The 13,849-nt window shown below is 39.7% G+C and overlaps 1 protein-coding gene across 1 annotated transcript in view; it reads right to left on the bottom strand.

Annotated features, from left to right (window-relative positions):
* Positions 1–2,724, bottom strand: part of samd14 (sterile alpha motif domain containing 14) — a 20,134-nt gene extending 17,410 nt beyond the window's left edge. Inside the window, exon 1 of the mRNA XM_067570678.1 lies at positions 2,387–2,724. The gene's annotated coding sequence lies outside the window, so the exon portion shown is untranslated. The remainder of the gene's footprint in view (positions 1–2,386) is intronic.
* Between the last annotated feature and the right edge of the window lie 11,125 nt (positions 2,725–13,849).

Here is a 13,849-nt window from a genome sequence, read left to right as displayed (position 1 = left end):
AAGCTCATAATACTTATGTACTTTTACTGCAATACTTTAACTACATCAAGCTCATAATACTTATGTACTTTTACTGTGGTAGACTTTTACTTGTAATGGAGTATTTTCACATTGCCTTATTGGTACTTTTACTGCAGTAAAGTATCTGAGTAAATTTGTTTTTAGTGACAGAGTGGAAGTAAACATGTAAAGTTTGTCCTGACGGTGGCGCTACAGCAAAGATCAACGGGTCATTAAAACCTGAAATCTAGTCAGTGAAAGATGAAACACCGACTGGTCGAACTGATCCTTTGCACAGCGGAGGACAGTGAGGTGATGTAGGCGAATAAAGGAGTAACGTAGCAGAGAGAGAGATGGCGAGAGGCAGACAGAGAGGTGGAGAGGGAGGAGTGGGCAGGTAGCCCAGGAGAAAGGCCATCTGCTGCCTCACCCTGCAGCCACGGTGTGAGCTGTAAACAGATGGACACTGGACAGTCTGTACCGACGCTACAACAAACAAGAACCAAAAAATTAGGAAAAAGAGAAAAAATTATCACAGAGAGCCTGAAACGGACACATTTTATTATTACTGTTAAGCGTCTTCATGACGACTAATGAGCTGACGTCATCACTTATTATTAAAATCGAAGGTATTCACTAGAAGCCCAGTATTTGTATTTGTATCTGTATTTGTTGAGGCAGCAAAGAGGCTTAAAAATCCTGTTTTTGTTTGTATTATGCTTCTAATTTTAGAAAATTAAAGTGTCAGTAGTTCAGCTTTATCTCTGGGGAACACCCCCGACTCCAGGACTGATGTCCATATTAGGAAATGTGCGTCATGCAGCAGGTGGATGTGACTCCCCTCGTTGAGACCTGCTGATAGACGTCACAGCGGAGCAGAGGAGAGACACTGAGATAGTGATGTAACCGACCTGCACGCTGGTATTTGTGCTTTGCTGAATTACGTATTTGTATTTGGGCACAGCGCTCGTATTCACCTTGCTGACGTGTCCGTAAGCCGGACGATGAGACAACTGAGACAATTTATTTTGTTTTGTGTCATTTTTTATTCTTATTAAGTGTCGATTTATGTTATTTTGTTCAGTGTCATCCTCATCTTTGTGGTTGACTTGCGTAGCATCACGTCAGTTTTTTGATGATTTTTGTTTGTTTGTGTCGCGTCGTTATACGTCCTCTTGTTTCTCGTTATGTTATGATGTTTCATGTCGTCTCTCGTGTGTCAGTTTATGTCTCAGTTTGTATATTTGTTTAGTGTCGTCTGTTGTTTCACTGCGTGTTTTGTTGCATCCACTTTTCAGCGATTTTTATGATGTTTGTGTCACATCAGTTTGTTTCTCGTCATGTTCTGCTGTTTCATGTCATGTCGATACATTTCATGTCTTTGTATGTGTTGTTACGTGTGATGTCATTTCATGTTATTTTGTTTCATATCATCTCATATCGTCTTGTCAGTTTCTGTCATGTCTTATTTCACAGATTTGTTTCATGTCTTTGTGTTTTTTATCATGTCTTGTCATATCGCGTCTTGTGCTGTTGTCGTTTCGTGTCATTATGTCGTCTTATTATATCTCATCATGTCTGGTGTCAAAGGTCCTGGCTCGTCACGTGTTGTCATGTATCATATATCGTCTTATCCTGTTACATCTGGTCACTTTCTATCATGTGATGTCTTATTTTACAGGTTTGTTGTTTTGTCAGATTGTTTCTTGTCATGAGATGTTTGGTGTTTCTGGTCTTTTCATGTCGTGTCTCGTTATGTCGTGTTGTGTTTTGCTCGTCCTCTTTCATGTTGTGTTGCGTGTCATGTCCTGACATGTGTGTGTGTGTGTGTGTGTGTGTGTGTGTGTTGTTGTGCATCATCATGTCATGTTGTTGTTTCATCTCGTGTTGATTTGTGTCGCTTTTTGCTCTAAACTGAACAACATTCACACCCTCCAAGCGAGCAGACATTTACTGAACATCAGATTGATCTGTTAGCTGCTTCTCAGACTGGGTGGAGATGGCCACACACACACACACACACACACACGCGCACACACACACACACACACACACACACACTCAGATCTAATGAGACAAACACATTGACAACAAAGCACAGCTCATTTCCCAGAAGACTGGAGCTCCAGCAGGAAAATGCAGCGTCAGACAGAGAGAGAGAGAGATGGAGGGAGGAGGAAGATGTTTGTCAGGCAGAAGATGAGAAGAAAACACATGAAAAGATGGTGGATGCAAAAGAGATTAAAGGAGTGATGATAGAGATGTAGAGACAGAAGGACAGGGGGAGAAAATGATGACAAACAACCAGAAGGACAGAAGGATGGAGAGACGAGCTGAAATATCCGGCAGGTAAACAAAACACAAACAGACAGAACGATAAACTCACCTTTCTCTCTCTCTCTCTCTGACGGTTGTCATGGCACGTCACCCCCTCTCTCTCTCTCTCTCTCTCTCACTCTCTCTGCCTCCACCAGCAGCCGGTGAGCGAGGACCGCGACTCCCAGGGTTCCACGGGGCTTCGCTCCAGGCCTGGCGGCGGTGTAGGCTGCGGTTAGAGGATTGTGGGTGCTGTAGTTCCCTCCTGCAGAGACTCCTCTCAGGCTCGTCTGTCGGCCGGCTGAAAAGTGTCCGCTGACGGCTGCAGGCGGAGAGAGAACGAATGCTGGCTCACTGCTACTCAGCAGAATACTGCAGCCTCCATCTGAAACAGCAGCACCAAGGACAGCTGAGACACACTGAGAGGGAGGAGGAGGAGGAGGAGGAGGAGGAGGAGGAGGAGGAGGAGGGATAATGGAAGAGGAGGGGAGAGGTGAAAGAGAGGATTGGATAAAAGAGAGAGAGAGGGATGGAGGAAAAGAAAATGATGGAGATGAAAGAAGAGACGAGTGGCAGCGGAGGAAGATGACATAATATATACAAGAATAAAATAGATAAACAAGGAAAATAATGAAGAGATGACAATAATAACATGAAATAAACCAATATAATAATAAATAAACAAACTAAATAAACAACACAAATAAATACAAAAAATAATGAAATGTATTTTGGAAAAGGAGAAGAGAGATGTGAAAGTGACAAATGTAAATTAGACAATATATTAATAAGCAAGTAAACCATAAATAAATACATGATACGATGTTCTGCAGACGGATGAAGAGCTGTCAGGGATGAAACAGACGTCAGATGGAAAGAAGAGGAGTCTGTTTGTGTTTTGGCAGAAATATTGAGTGAAAAAGTGGATGGAGTTATTATATGGAAGCAGTTTTTCAGGCTAAATGTCAGACTCACATGTGAATCTGATCTCTGCTGCCACCTGGTGTTTGAGCAGCAGACGACACTCGAAGATGATGAAGCAGCTTCATCAGTGATGAAGTCATTATGAAACACAGTATGAAGGGTCAAAACTCAAGAAACACGAGAGTTATATTTATCATTTATTTCTCTCTACATACGTCTGTGATGTACCTGATGTTAGATATCAATAATGTTTATTGCACATATCTGTCATATTCTCATGTGTGTGTAAACTATGACTGCTTATCATTGTAGTGACAGTTTACATTCAAAATCAATCAAACAATCAAAAAGTTAAATGCACAACAAATTCCAACAATATCAACGATACATCATAGAAATAAACATTATTTTAAGCAGCAGGTCATCAGTGAACTTTGGTTCTTTATTATCTCACAAGATGAACATGATAAAAACATTAGTTAATATGCATCTAATTATACACATATTATACAATACAATTAATTTGCATTCTGGTTGTTTCTGGTGTGAATGAGATAAACAACAGCGTGTGTTGTTGTTTACCTCACGAAGCCCTCTAGTGGCCGTGTGAATTATGACACATCTCAACCACTCATACGTCTATAAACGCCTTCCCGCCTGCTTGTTCTCAGTTTAACATGCTGCAACCTGAAGTTCTTCTTTAGTTTGACTGTACTGCAGCATTTCCTCAGTAATATGTGACGAGTTTTACAGTTTTATGATGATGTATTTGGAGGTCATATTTACATTTGTCATAACTACAATGAGGAGACAACAGTTATGCTAGCAGTTAAGCTAATTTAGTTCTAATGAAATAAATCTATTAGTAGAAACATGTAGAGATGAAGAGTCTGTGTTGAGTTTATTTTCAGGGTGAGACCGGTGAGGGTCCTTCCAGCCTCTGGATCCCTTTGAGGGGACGGAGAGGAGCTGGAGGTCAGCTGACCGAGGGAGAGGAAGGAGAGGCAGAGGATCAGCAGCAGCGTCTAGTTTCAATCCTTTTAGAGTTTTCTCTTTTAAAGCTCTCCACCTCCCAAACACCAAACCTGTTTCTCCTTGTTTCAGCTCCTTCTTTGTGCAAAGGAATGCTGTCTTTTCATTCATTCGTTTCATTCTGGCTGGTAGCAGCTGCAGGATCATCCATCGCTGTCTGATTAATCTGTCTGTCTGCTGTTTGAATCATGCAAATTTAATTAATTCAATTACAGACTGTACTTTGACTATTACAACAAAAGGGCTTCAGGCAGCACTGTATGAATGAGAATTACTGCCAATTTAGTTCTGACACATTTCAAAACTATAAATCATTTCCTTTCGATCGTCTTGTGATGGATCTGCATCCTCCAGCCCCGTTACTGTATGTGAAGATCTCCTCAGCTACAGTAAATCCATGAGTCCTCCACAACCTCAGTGAGATGCGCCTCAGTGAAATCCGCTGCCGTTCAGCATCAGAAGATCCGGAGGAGAAACCACTCGTAAAGGAAAATGAAATTATACAAATCTCCTATTTCCTCCAAGACTGCAACTCACTTCCCTGCTGGTCCGCTAGGTGGTAAAGTTCACGAGAGTTGGGCAACGTTACACGCTGCGTTCAGAGCCGTCGTCCCTGGTTGCAAACACTAGTTATGTATCTGAACCATAAACTCTTTTAAAATCACTGAACAGACGGCGGCTGGCCTCCAGAGACTCACGATCATACTTGTCTCCTACACATACGTTACTTCCTGGTTTAGGATTGACCTAAGTGATAGATTTAAAGAAGTATTTTTGGATGGTGTATCGTCTGATTTCTTATCTGTGGGCGTGCCTCTGGGATCTGTCCTGGGGCCACTTCTGTTTTCACTGTGCACTAATATGATATCTGTTCTGTTCTAAACATCATTTTTTTTGCGGATGATACAATTCTGTATAATTTGCTGTGACTGAAATAACTTACTAAGTTGGGGAAACTTGATTAAATATGCAGACCTCTATCTTGTGGACAATGTAGTTCATGGTTTGTTATTTTGACCGGCATCATGGAAGGACCAGTTTGCAAAAGATGTAGCCAGAAGGGATTGTACTATCCCACTGCAAGTCTGGTTTTAAGTTGCATGTGTTGCTCTGTGTTGCATGTTTTAATTAGTACTTGATAATGTAACATCATGTCTTAAATAGTGCATAGTGTTCTGCATGCTTATATCATTGTCCAATAACTTGTTTAACCTAAAGTTCTTCTCTAGGTTGACTGTGTGCTAGTATATTATATATCTGTATCTGTCGAGAGACTACAGGTTAAAAACAACAACTTGTTAGTGTATTTGTGCTGAACTGTGAATCAGTTTGCAGGAACTTGAATGTAAAGTGACATTATGTTAAAGTCTCTTTTCCAGTATGACGTTACTTTTAACACATGCTAAATGTCATCATATAATGTGTTGGTTAGTTCTGTTTGCTCATTAACTATTAAAGTGAGTCATGCTGTATTAATAGATAACATTCAGCATACTTGGCAGTCAGTTATATATATTATATCACTAGCTAGATGTCAAACATTTTGAACTATTTGTTCTGAAATCTGAATTCTCTAAACGCTGCGGTAAAGTTTGTGAATTAGCTTCTTTAACCTGAGAAATGTTCTGTTCTTCACTCACAGTTCAGACTCGTTTGCCTTCTCCTCTTCATCATCTTTTTCTTTATCTTTCTCCTTTGCATCTTTTGTCATCGGCTTCGCAATGAAATACACGGTGTAATGATCTGATATCCCGTCATTCCAGACAAAGAGACGAGAGATTCCAACATTCCTGGTGATGACCAGATCCAGAGTGTGACCTTTGTGTGTTTTCTCCTCAACATGCTGAACAAGATCATTGTTTCCCAAAAGCTGTTGAAACTCAGCAGTTGAGGACATCTCATCATTATCAACCCATATATTGAAGTCGCCAGTCACGATGATGCTGTTGTAATCTTCAGAAACTTCATCCAAGAGCTTTTGAAACTCATCCAGGAATGGGTGGAACTGGGTCAAGCTGTTACCCGGTGGGCGATACACATTGATGAGCAGGACAGGTTGGTCCCACTTATCATGTTGCAGAACTGCGGCGACATATTCAAAGGTTCTGAATTTAAAATGAATCTGCTCAGCCCGTAACTCCTGTGAGCACTGAATCGCTACCCCCCCGCCCCGATGTGGCCTCACATAATGATGGGGAATGAAATTTGGCGGTGAAGCTTCTTTGAGGTCTCCCTCTCCGGTCTCAGTTGCGAGAAAGACGTCCAGGTTGTTTTCTGTTATGAACTCTGAGATGGTGGATGGTTTATTATTCACTAACCAAATATTGAGCAACGCCATTTTTAGGGCTTCATCTTTATCTTTCTCCTTTGCATCTGTTGTCACCGGCTTTGCATTGAAAATGACGGCGTAATGATCTGATATCTCGATGTCATCCTGGACAGTGAGACCAGAGATTTCAACATTCCTGGTGATGACCAGATCAAGAGTGTGACCATTCTGGTGTGTCGGCTCCTCAACATGCTGAACAAGATCATTCTTTTGCAAAAGCTTTTGAAACTTAATAGAGGGCTTCTTTTGATAAACCGATATATTGAAGTTGCCAGTCACAATGATGCTGTTGTAATTTGAAACTTCACCCAAAAGCTTTTCAAACTCTTCCAGGAATCGAGTGAAGCTGTGCGTCAGAGGGCGAAACACATTGATGAGCAGGACAGGTTGGGCCCATGCATCATGTTGCAGAACTGTGGCAATGTATTTAAAGGTTTTTTTTTTTTCTTCTTTTTTTTCATGTTGTTTGCTATATGACGCCTGTGAAATAATCGCCACCCCTTGACCTTCCCTTGCCTGATGATAGAAGCTGAAATTTGGTGGTGAAGCTTCTCTGAGGACGCTGTCTGCGGTGTCCTTTTTTAACCACGTCTCAGTCGGGAGAAAGACGTCCAGGTTGTTTTCTGTTATGAGCTCTTTGATTTTCAATCTTTTTTCTGCTTTATTCATCGATTGAACATTGAGCAACGCCATTTTTAGGGCTTCATCTCCCTGATCACATGGATCTTCATTAAACCATGGCAATAACCCTGACCATGACAATAACCATAACAATTCCTCAGAATTAAGCTCGCTTTCATCTTTCTGATTGCTCTCTTCCTCTTCACTATCACTCTCTCCATCTTCCTGATCGCTCTCTTCCTCTTCACTATCACTCTCTTCATCTTCCTGATCGCCTCTTCCTTGTTCTCCACTTCCCGTCTGTTCATTTTGGTCACTTCCTCTTCCTCGCTCCCATCTGGTCGACTCAGTTTGATCGCCTTCTCGTTCGTCCTCATGAACGCTGTCCTCTCCCAAGAGCACAATATGTTCCTCCTGCTCTAGTAGGAGGATATCCATCTCATCAGACATCCTCCTGTGAATAACAATAGTGAAGGTATTGTTAGCAAGACTTCAACATCAACTGCACTAAAGTTTTTCCACTGTAATGAGATTAACTACAAATCATCATGACGTAATAATTTAATATGTCAGAATTTTTTTATTGAAAACAGAACTGTTCAAAAGTTTTAGGCCCTTCAGATGTTTAGATTCTTCTCCATAATGCATGAAATCAAGGAGGCGTCTGATCATCTGCAGAAGGACAACAAACATCCAGCCAGAGTCATAAAGAACTATCTTTTACAAGAAGAACAAGGAGTCAGTCTGGGATTAACATGAAGAGAAGAACTGTGGCAACTTCTCCAAGACTCAGGAACAACCAACCTGCCAAGAACCTAAAACACTGAGAACTGCTGCTGTTCTAAAGGCAAAACTGCTCACAGCAGATACTGATTCACTTTCTGCTGTTTAATCAACTTTGGATCAAGTTAACTGATCAATAAAAATATTCAAAGCATCTTCACTTTACTTTTAGCGACTAAAACTTCTGAACAGGACTGTATGTCCTGGACTTGTTGCTTGTTGGTATATTCTGAATGTGATCATTAGGATTCTTGGCATTTTGTAGGATTGTTTGTGGGTCATTTCTGCAATTTAGTGGGCACTGTGCGGTTGCCAATTTGCTGAAATGATTGACATGGTTGCTGTTATGTTGCTCTGCAGCTGCTGAGGCTTTCTGGATGTTTGTGAGGGTGTTGCCATGTGGCCCTCCAGTTGGGAACCACTCCTGTGATTGGTGGTTGCTAAGTGGTTGCTACTGTATGTGGTTGCTTAGTGGCTGCAAGGTGTTGTGTAGGTGTTAGTTAGGTGACAAATGGTGGCTTTAAGGTGCTGCTTGGTGGTTATTAGGATGTTATGGGTGGAAAATATTTTGCTCTCTTATGTCTGTTTTTCTGATTAATTTTGCATCAAACTTTTCAAATCACTTCTGCAGCATAAACCACTAAACCTCTGTCCACCTGTATCATCATTATGTTCCAAACAGTCATTTCCTCAAAAATAATGGTTGAGTACAGACCTTTGAGGATGGTGAAAGCGCAACACAGAAGCCTGATGTTTATCCATAATCTAGTGACAGTATTAGCGGATTATTATGCATAAGTGTTTATGACAACTTCCTTTCAATGTTTTGATACTTTTTCCACATAAACACAGCAATTGCATCCGTTCTAATATTGACACCAATCTGAACTTCAGCTGCAAACTACAAACTGCAGCAGGTGAGATTTTGGTGGAGAATCATTTTATTATATTTTAGAAAAAAATTATCCTACTTGATGTCGTCAAACTGTTTCCTCAGTGTCCGGGTGATCTTTAAGATTGTGTCAGCTGTGTCTCTCAGTGATCCTGCTGATCCTCTGAACGGAGAGCAGAAACTTCACTCTGCTGCTAACAACACAGTGTGGTCATCAGGAGGCTGAAAGATACAGAGAAGTCAGGAGGCAGATTATAAAACTCTTTAATTTCTTAGGTGCATTTGGGTGTATTGCAAATTTAGAAGCAATAAATTTAGAAATGCCTCAAAGGTGTACAAAGGCAGTAATTAAGTGATGCAAAATGATACAACACAGCAGAAAACAACATGACATGGAACAACACCACTGCTCTAAACAAGATATTATTGACGATTGTGCCAAAACCAAAGATCTAATTCAAAAGGTCCCAGGCAGAGCCAGCAGCTACAGATAATGTAATCAAATGATTCCTGGGAATGAAGAGCAAAACTGAATTTAGAGAGGAGCAGCCCATGTCAACCAATGAATCTTAGACTTCAACAGAAGAGTGTGCAGGTCTTCTTACCTCTGGAGGAGATAGTTGATGTCGAGGTTTCTCTGATGATGCTTCAGCTCTTCGTCAGACTCGTCTTCTTCTCTGTGTCTGTGTGAGGTGGAGACTCGTCTGTTGCTCTTTTTATCTTCGTCCCGGCTGTCCACACCCCAGCACCGTCGTGACTCTCTCACAGATTCTTGTCATGTTTTTGTCTCCTGACTACTTTGTTTTTTTTTGTGACATGTTTGAACCTAGATGGCCAGACATCTGGGCCAATCAAGGGCGTAGGTTTGGTTTTAACTTTGGTTGGGATATTTTTGTCAGACGGCCAAAATAGTTGTGTATGTGCACTTGCTCTCTATCTCTGTTTTCTCTCTCATATGCACACCTGCACACACAGATAAAGAGTGAGTGTGTTATGATCAGAATAATGTGATACCTGTGTTCCTGCTCAGCCAGTTTTCCCACTTTGATTGAGATCTCTCCACAAGCCATGCTTCTGTTTCCTGTTTCCTGCACCTCTCTCTTTAAATGTCAGCTCAGCTGTCATTGAGACTTCGGTCTTTAAAAAGGACCCAAATTCTCTTTCAGAGGGATTTTCACCCACAGTAACTGAGTTGTTTAATTAAATGGCATGTCTGAGCAACGGTCACAAATCACCTGGTCAGGGTACTGACGTATAATCCGTTTTTCTGTTTCAACCAGAAACGGAAAAAAAAACAAAAAAACAGAGCCGTTTCATTTTAAATCAAAAATTTAAAAATAAAATTTTCATTATCCGTTAACATTCAAAATCAAGTGCAGAAAAGTGCAGAAAAGTGGAAAAAATTGGTTCATTTTAGTTTGGTGTAATTTTCGTTTTTCCCTTGTGAATTGAAGACCACAGGTGAATGAAATGAATGAGAGGGTGAAGTAATATCAAACTGTCAAAATAAAACTGAAGTGTGTGAGAACTTTACTGTCAGGAGAATGAGGCACTTTGTGAATGAATTGGTTGCCTGTAGCTTCAGATTAATCTAAAGTTATCTAGTTAGTGTGATATATAGTGATGTTATTTTAGTTGAGTGGCATTAATTAATATTGTGGAAACTTCCATATTCCCTACCAAAATAAAGAACATCTATAAAGCCACCATCACACACCATGAAGATTATAACATTGACATAGTTCTAAACAACAATGATAATAATAATAATGATAATTTAAAATTACATTTTAAATTAAATCTACATTCCTCTATCATTACATTTGGTGTTGCTGACTAATTTTACTCTTCACATAATACCACCTATTAAAATAGGCTGCTGCCAAATAAACCTTTTTTTATCAAAGGCTCAGAACATTTTATTTTTTTATTGCAAGTCCGCAAAACATTTATGTGACATAATGAGCACATGGTCACACACACCCATAAATATTACGTACATACATTGCCATGAATTAGGGACCAAACACACGTGCACACATACACATAAGCAACAACAGTTAAATGACTGTAATGTGATGCAAATATTGTAATTTTTTTATGATCATGTCTCATGTATGAAAATGTTTTGAAATATTTGAAATATTTATTATGTGCTCAATTTAACTCTTGGCAGTGATGATATGTTATGACCTTTTGTAGGCACACTGTAGAAAATGGCTGTGAAATCCACAGTAATTTACTGTATTTCTGCACAGTTAATTACTGTGAATATTTATACAGTATAGTACTGTGTATTAGTAACCATAATAATACTGTAGAAATCACAGTAGTGAACACACTACTGTAGAAAATCATAGTATGCATTATGTTACTGTAGGAAATCACAGTAACTATTTTAGTACTAGTAACATGCATTAATGGTACATGAACGCATACAGATGGAGAGGAGGAGGAGGAGAGAGGAGCTCAGTGCAAAGCCCACTGTTGCAATATTACAACAATCACTTTTAGCTATCCTAAAAAAAAATCTGTAAATGTTTTTTTAAAGGCCACATTTACATGGTCAGTGGGTCCTATTGTTTATCCTTGCAATGCTATTGGATAGTAAATGTGTTCATAGGTCCGGCCGTCTGGCCATGAACTCACACTACCTGCAAACTTTCTGTCAAGCTCATCTTCTTCTATTATTGGACCGGATTTCTCAAGAAAGAAGGAAGTAACATGCCTTGAATATTTTTTTGTGATAATTACAATGTCTAGAACATGTAGATACTTAGTTATTGTGGAATACATTCATCAAACTTGATTTTGAGTGTGTTATGTCTCTGTTGTAATTCTACAACGCTGGGTTAGAGTGGTAGTCAAAATAGCATGTGCGCCTTACACATGACATGGGGACACTGCACTTCTCACATGTTCACATATGGAAAAAATACTAATAGAAATATAATTTCTTTGATGATTCACTATAACTAAGTTCTAAATTTGCTTTCTCTGTTAAAATTTTGAGTTCAGACAAGAATTGAACAAATGAATAAACTGTTTCTGGTTGCAGTATTTGAAGCTCAATCTATACCAGAAAAAAAACATTTAACTGATCCTGGGCTTTTTCTGCGCTTTGTTTGTTTGCCCAAATAGTTGCCTGTTACATTAGTTAGAAACAGGTTCTGACTGTTCTGAATGTTTTGGGGGATGGTTGTTGCATTGTTCAGGGACAGGTGTGAATGGTCCTGGTGTGGGGATATAAATGTTCTGGGGGGATGGAAGTACTCCTTTAGGTATGATAAGTAGAGAGCATAATAGGCTAGTTAGACAGTATTGTGTGAATTTCGTGAAATGTGTAAATAAATTAGGATTAATTTCCATCGATATTATTTAGCATGGAAAATACTTAGCTCTCAATCCTGAACACTTGGTCCACCACCCTATCTATTCCCTCAGGTTGTCTCATATAATGTAATACTTATATGTATCATTGATACATATAGTTATTATTTGTTTTTACTTTTTCCATTTCTGAATGCAACCAGCAAAGAGAGGTCTTCTACACAGTGTGCAGGACTGTTGTCATCAAAAAAGGAGAGAGTGATTTTGAAATGGAATCAGACAAAACTGATGCAAGTGATAAAGAGGCAGATGAAGATGCCAGTGAAGTGGATGAAAAAACCCAACAACCCACTGACTTCCCAGCCAGTGAAAAATCACACATTTTCCAGTGTAGACGAAGAGAAGACGCCACAGACACTGCAATAAAGGATAAACCAACAGGCTATGCAGCAAGTGTGATGTTCATCTTTACTTTTCAGAAGAAAAGAAGTGTCTTTGGGACCATCACTGCAAATGAACATGGCTGAACACTGGCATAGAGATGAAATTCAGTTTTGTAAATACAATTTTATTCTGTTTTTTTAAATTAATAAATGACTATTCATAAAAAATATGACTGTTATGTGATTATTATTCATGGTATATACTGTTATGGGGCTAGATAAGAAGTCAACCCTGCAAATGAACCCTTAGTTGTTCTGTATATTTGTTCAGAGAATGTGAGTAAGAATACAGAAATTCTGCTCCTACCTAGGCCCAACATTGTAATATTACATTTCCCTGAAAACCTACTAAAACATAAAAAATTCAAAAACCCTTTTAATTTTTGCATCAGAGGCCTTCTACAACATCTGAAAGGTGAAAACATATTTTGCTCATTTTTTTCTATATATGGGCTTTACAGGGATGGGAAGTTTTTTTGTTAGTTTTATTTTTCCACCCTGTAACACCTGTGAATACTGAATCGCTACCCCTCCCCCTCGAGATTTCCTCACCTGCTTGACATTGAAAGTGTCTCGAGTTGGCCTCACCTGATGAAAGGAACTGAAATTTTCCGGTGAAGCCGCCCCAAGAACTTTACGTCTTTTCTTCTGTTTTTTTATTCAGTGAATGAACATTGAGCAGCCCCATCCTTATTGATCCAGGAGATCTTTGGTTGGTCTCAAACTTGTGATTGTTTTCCTCGTTAAGGCTTCTGTCGCTTTTCTGTTTTTGATCAACACGGCTTTCTTGACTGCTTGTTTTACCTCTCGGCTTGCTTTCATCTTCCTCCGTCTCTTCCTCTTCACTATCACTCTCTTCATCTTCCTGATCGCTCTCTTCCTCTTCACTATCACTCTCTTCATCTTCCTGATCGCCTCTTCCTTGTTCTCCACTTCCCGTCTGTTCATTTTGGTCACTTCCTCGTCCTCGCTCCCATCTGGTCGACTCAGTTTGATCGCCTTCTCGTTCGTCCTCATGATCGCTGTCCTCTCTGAAAAGCTTTTCTTCCTGCTCTTGTGGACGTTTGGCCATCTCATCAGACATCCTCCTGTGAATAACAACAGTGAAGTCATTGTTAGCAAGAGATTTACCAATAAACTATCATCAGGTCATAATTTAATATGTCAGAATTTTCTTCT

The sequence above is a fragment of the Thunnus thynnus genome, chromosome 17, assembly GCF_963924715.1.
Source record: "Thunnus thynnus chromosome 17, fThuThy2.1, whole genome shotgun sequence".
Taxonomy (NCBI): Eukaryota; Metazoa; Chordata; class Actinopteri; order Scombriformes; family Scombridae; genus Thunnus; species Thunnus thynnus.
This window is presented reverse-complemented; position numbering and strand designations above follow the sequence as displayed.